Raw genomic sequence first — 6388 nt, forward strand, 5'->3', positions numbered from 1 at the left:
TACAACAATTCTGTTAGAAATATAATTCTGTTAGAACTAACTGAAGGAGACCTTTTGCATCTCACTATCTGAGTTTTCTTTTTAGGACCGTCATCATAAATTAGGCTTTTAGTTGAGCTAGAGAGGTGGTCAGTTTTATTCTGTCTTTCTCAGCATAAAAAAAAAAGATTTCCAGTAAAGTTTATGTGTTGTTTTTTCACACTAATATTTTTAGTCTCTCTCTGTCCTGTGTTGTGACTATTGTGACTTGTATTCTCCCCTCATTGTGCTCCCAGTGGAGCACAAGAGGAGAAAGGATTTAGAGCAGCTGTTCTGTACAGGTTCCCTGTCCCCTGAAACAGCCCTTGTTTACTCTGTGCTGCCCCTACAACCAGGTTTAATGTCTCTGGGGTGGATGAAATTAATCACAGATCAGTTCACTGACCATTTTAACTTCAGCTGAGAGATGGTTTCTGGCTCTTTAAAGGAGGCAGAGTACACCCTTTAAATTTTGTTGAAATATATTTTAATATAAAATATACTAAATAAGAAGATAAGAGCACGCAGTACACCAAAATCTGCTCCTGTTTCACACAGCCTGTTCCAGCCAAATGCATCAACTTTTGTTTGGAACACAAACACAGCAGGATTGTGGAGGGGTGTTTTGATTGTTTTACATTGAAGGTGCCACCTGTCACAGATGTGAGTGGGTTTCTGGACAGAAAGAGAATTCTTCAAGAATATGCTTTGTTAAGGCACTTGTCAGCTCACCACAGATCCACCTTATCAAGTCAGCTGTCAGAAACAAACACTTACTGCAGTCAGTTGTGTGCAGCTGACAGAACTGCCAAAGAAATTGGAATTTCTCAGTATTCTTGATATAATTGCCACATACATTCCCAGACACCGTTTCCAGAAATGATATACTGAGTCTTTTCCTCAAACACTTGGATGAAGACATTATAGTATTTACTGAGAGGATCAGCTGTGGATGGGGGAACAGGAGTTTTCTGAGACTGCTGCACCAGTCCTGGAAAGTGTCTGGGGCCTGCAGGTGCTTCTGTGCCCTGTACTCTGAGGGAAATGTTCCCCAGTACCACTGGCACCATCCAGCTGTCTGAGGCTGATGCTAAGAATATCTGCTGGTGGTATGTGGGGAGAATTCTTCCACCTAAAGGCAGCAGGCAGGACCTGTGTAGGTGCTGCCTGTGTAGGTATTGTGCATATAAGGCACAGCCTCTCTCCCCAGTATGCTGTATAAGCACAGAAGACAGATAAAGGGTGCATAGGTAGAAGGAGAGGAAGAAATATTTTCTCTTTTTTGCAGATGAGGAGACATCCAATCTGGAGGTCTGAACACTAGCCACTGAACATGAGGGTCAGAGTCCCAAAAAAGAAATTGTTTACCAATTTTTCCCATTTTCCAGTAGCATTGTTTAAGACATTCGTGAAGAGAAAGGAACAGTGTTGCATGTGAATGAAAATTCCTAGGTGTTGTGGCAATGTATTAAAACATTGCATTTGAGTACTTGTCAAGTACAAAATACAAGTGGCTAATGCTGCAGTCGAATGCATTTTTTCAAGAAGTCAGCTGCTTTCTTATTGCATTTATAAAATATATCTCCATGGAATTATGTTTTCTGAGACATGAATCAACACAACATATGTTACAGTGCTTCAGCTTTGTTTTCATAATGAAAAGAAGCTGTTTTAATAGCATCTGTTATAGTGCTGGGAACGTATCCTGCCACAGATTCTCAGTGAAAAAAACACCAATTGCAAGTCAAAGAACTCAGATCCAGGTTTAAAGGAATGGGATGTGATTATGCCTGCTATTACCTAGTTATCTGTTCTGCTGTTCTTCGTTTCTACAATTATTTAGCAGAGTTAACACAGAAATGCAGTAAAGGAAACACTCAAACTCAGTATTATTTCTGGGTATAGACCAGCAAGGAATTTTTTCTTCTTTAAACCAGCAAGGAATTTTGACTGCAAAGTCCTAGTGAAATATTTTTTTTTCCTTTAGGATGGTAGCTTTCCTTTGCTGCAGTCATCTTCTAAAATATACATTATAGATTATCTTCCTTTGAGAAAATAGTGAAAGGGAAACTTGCTGTACTGGGACTTGGTAAACAGGCTCTAATCTAATTTATATTACAGGGTACCAATTACTGGGGAATTCATATACTACTAAATGTCACTTCCAGTCTCTTCCTAGCAATGACAAAAACAATTTGTGATTCATTCTAATCATGTGAAGGCCATACATAATTCCCCTCATAACTGCAAGATTATGGCTTTTCAAGGTTCTTTCACCCTTCCCACTGCCCTGCAGTAAAAGAAAATAACAGTTGTTTGGATTTTGAGTTATTTCTCTGGACCCAGAAACTAAAAGGTAATGACAGAACTTTTGAATAGTTTTCTCTCCTTTTGACCCTGCCAAAGTGCAAGGAGTTACAAAAAAATGAACAGTTATGATCAGGAGATTGCACTAGGCTTTTACACATGCTAAATAATCTGGCTGTACATAATATTTCATATTTCCATGTAGCCTGATAGACATAAAGGTGTGTAACGAGTGGAGATGTGATATCTGTTTCAAAGAGCATTGGTCTAAATCACAGCCATGGAGATTTCCCAGGGAAAGGGGAAAGATGGAAGATGTCTGAGTACAGCAGTGGGGGTTTTAGGGTGATAAACCTAAAAGCAGAGACACCAGTCTCTGCTTCCTTGGTTTGGTTTTGCAATTCTTATAAACAGAATTGTAGTCAAGTAATGCAAAAAAAAGCCACAGCTGGCACAGGCAATACTCTTTGAAAATCCCTGTTTGTTCAGTTGACAATGATATATAGATCTTTATGCTTTAGTGATGGATATTGAAATGCCTGGATTGATAAGTTTTGCTATATATAAAAATAGATAGGGGAAATATAAAACTTTGACATATAAAAGGATGATAAACTAGAAATATAATTTAAAAGAACTCTGCCAGTGCTTGAGTGTCTGGCATTTTCTGCTTCATGAATTGTAATCTTTGATGGGGGGCAGGGAGAAGAGCTCATTTTCACTCAGAGAAGCAACAGAGAGAATTTCTGATGAAAACCCAGGTTGTCTTGAAGGCACATTTAGATCTCCCTGGCTCATACTGTCAGGGTCTGAAGATCTTTTTATCAGAAAGATCTTAAGACCATGCCTGGTGATCCTCTAGGAACAACTCCCCTAGGGCTGCTAGGGAGGATGGACTAAGGCTCTGCCAGGTGACACATGATGGCTGCAGGGTGACAGTCACATCAGCCCGAGCACAGGCAATGCCTCCTGCCCACCACTGACCAGGGATCTGCTCCTGTGTGGATGTGTGGGTACACAGCCACAAATAGGGTGGTCTTGTTTGTGAGACAGGTTGTCCCTTCTACAGCAAGACACAAATAGTTCCTGCCTTCCCACATTTCTGTGAGAAGGGAGGGGAAGCAGATCTCTTGTGACATGAGTGAGGGTCTGCAGAGCATACACTGCCCATGATAAACACAGATTTTGCCTATCATAAAAGACGCTTTCCTCATTTTTTTTCTTGTGCTGAGTTGCATCACCCTCACAGAGCAAACTTCCAATAAGCAGAAAGGTCACGGAATCACAGAATCACAGAAATTCTAGGCTGGAAGAGACCTGTAAGATCATCGAGTCCAACCCATGTTCTAACACTTCAACTAGATCATGGCACCAAGTGCCACATCCAGTCTTTTTTTAAACTCTTCGAGGGATGATGACTCCCCCACCTCTCTGGGTAGATGATTCCAGTATTTGACCACTCTTTCTGTAAAATACTTCCTCCTTAATTCTAGCTTGCATCTCCCTTGGCACGGCTTGCATCTGGTCCCTGGTGAAATGTCCCCAGTATTTCTCCACCATCCTGACCTGATATTAAGATGTTTTTTAGAACATCCTGCTGTGCTGATAGCAAACAGATGACAGCAGAATTCACTTACTAAAATGAGCGTGATCAGGGCTGAATTTGACACAAGGATGTGGCATTGAGCTGGAGAGCTACCTGTTCCTGCTCTTCTTCAGACTGGAATTCTTCTCATTGTGCTGTTTCTTCTCTTTCATACATCCAAGCAGATGTTGAAAGCAAAACAAACTTGGAAAAGAGAACACTCAGTTGTACTCAAGAGTATTGCAGCAGAGATTGATGTAGTTAATGGATGAAAATACAAAAGACCCCCAACAAACAGCCAGACCCCAAACATCTTCTTCACTTATCACTTTCTTCCCCCTGGAAATTATTATTCTCTATATTGAACTCCAGTATCATACTTAATGTACTAAGCAGCCCAGGTGATGATGCAATTTTGACAACATTTTAATTTATTGGTGAACTAATGTTGACTCTGACAACCTGGAACATGAGACATTCTCCTACTTGCAATTTCCACTGCTACATGTTACATCAACTTGCTTATCAATCCCCTAGTCCTCCACACCCTTTTCCATTATTCCCCTTCACCATAACATAAAATGACTGAGTTTCAGGAAGGAACATCTATTCTGTGCTTGGCTAATCTCTGTTTTAATATTTGCTTGAAAGTTGTCCCTTAATAAACATTGAAATCTTTTGGAAAGGGAAAATCTGTCAGTATCACTCTTTTGACCTGTAGAAAAAATTTACTCATACAGACTGAAAAGACATCACTGCAGACCTGAAATCTAATCCTTTGAGCTATCATGTTTGCTCAGTAGCAAAGGAAATAATGTCTAGGGACACTGAGTGGCAGTTTCACATCATGGGTAAATGTTTTCTAAATACAAGGAGCTGGTTACCCCATAGTTACAAGTACAGCTGTGTCACCTGTGTGTGATCCGACAGACATCTGTAGCCAACAGAGGTGTGGACTGGACAGACAGTAACAAATGAGCCAGTGGCCTCATGCCCAGCTAGTCAGGCTGTCATCTCTTGTAGATTGGATTTATCCATCAGGGGAGTGAGTATCTGAGGTTCAGTTCAGAGGCAGTCATTCTGTTAATGCTCTGTGCTGCCTGACAAAAACCTCAGCCTGTCCCTGCTTAACTCATTCCTACTTTTCAAATCAAAACACAGCCAGGTCCAAGGTACTGGGATTCTCAAATAACAGCATTATTTCAGCCTCTTGTTTCAAATGCCACTGCTCAACTGGGGCAAGGAGAGTTGTGACCTGACCTCTCCAGTGGCCTCTATAATTTTCTGTGGAGTTCAATGAGTTTGGCTCATAGGATCAAGGCAAAGAAGAAGAGTGTCTGGGAATGCTTTTTGCTGCATGTATTGAAAGGACCTACCTGAAGAGTGCTACTTTTCATGTGGATGACTAATAAAACATGTGATGCAAGTGCAAACATCAGCTCTTGAGCAGCAAATGTGCATCTCCCAGCTTTTTGAACTTTTTGTGAGCATAGCAAGTCTGTACAATCAACACCAGAAACATGCACAAGAATATAAATGCAAGTAAAAAGCACACGTTATCTCCTCTTTAGCTTCAGATCTCATCCCTCTTCTGATAAAAGTTCTACATTTCAAATGTCATCACTCTGCAAGAAGACACAGTTTCTTCTTTCTGAGCCTATTAACACATTCAACACAATCAAAAAGACGGGATGGGGGAAAGGACAACAAGAGAAAGATGGTAGGGGTAAACAAAAGAAAGCAACACACAACCACTTTTCTGGCAGTTTTGAGAAGCATTTACTAGTCTTATCTTATGTAGAAAAATTCTGCTCTCTTTCAGGCATTCCTGAATGTACTTAGCATTGCTCTTGAGCACGCAAAACATTCCTCGTGATTGCCTGCACATCCCAGCAATCCACAGAAGATTTTACACATTTATTACCCAAAATCCTTGAAATCTAATGAATCTTAAGCTGCACACGGGTTCTGAGTATCCCCAGAGCTCCCTGCCACCCCCCCATCCTGCCTTTTGCTGAGTTAATCCGCAGCTCTGCTGGCTGAGGGGACTTACCAAGGGCTTTCCGATGGGAGGAAGCAGTTTGGAGCTCGCACACGCTGGAATCGCTGCTACCCAGTAATGAAGCAGGAGCTGAGAAGCCTCACTCTTTCAGCAGCTATTCAGGTAGTGCTGCCAGCTTTCTCCAGCTCTCTACATACACACACACGGGCGGGGGGGTCGGGAGGGGAGGCAGTGGGAAGGGGGGAGACAGGGAGAGGCACAATAAACTCTGACTATAATTATGAGAGCTCCTTTCTACAAATTGTAGCAGCAAGCGATCCCTTCAGCAGCCTTTTCAGCATGATCTCTTTAAAAAGGAGTCTCTTGCAAAAAATTGCATCCTTCCTACTCTCTTTCACTGTAAGAAAAATTAAAGCCAGCTCTCACAGAGATTTAGTCATTGATGTATCATAGAGAGGTTATTGTTGATCAGAGTT

At 41.3% G+C, this 6388-nt stretch overlaps 1 protein-coding gene across 2 annotated transcripts in view; it reads right to left on the reverse strand.

The window, feature by feature from the left end:
• Positions 1–6041, reverse strand: part of ST6GAL2 (ST6 beta-galactoside alpha-2,6-sialyltransferase 2) — a 170909-nt gene extending 164868 nt beyond the window's left edge. Inside the window, exon 1 of one of the 2 annotated variants that reach the window (XM_054271361.1) lies at positions 5964–6041. The gene's annotated coding sequence lies outside the window, so the exon portion shown is untranslated. The remainder of the gene's footprint in view (positions 1–5963) is intronic. The other variant, XM_054271360.1, reaches the window with a different exon arrangement.
• Positions 6042–6388: the final 347 nt, after the last annotated feature.

Source organism: Melozone crissalis, unplaced genomic scaffold (assembly GCF_028551555.1).
Source record: "Melozone crissalis strain CALT ecotype California unplaced genomic scaffold, PUWL_Pcris_2 ptg000013l_1, whole genome shotgun sequence".
NCBI lineage: Eukaryota > Metazoa > Chordata > Aves > Passeriformes > Passerellidae > Melozone > Melozone crissalis.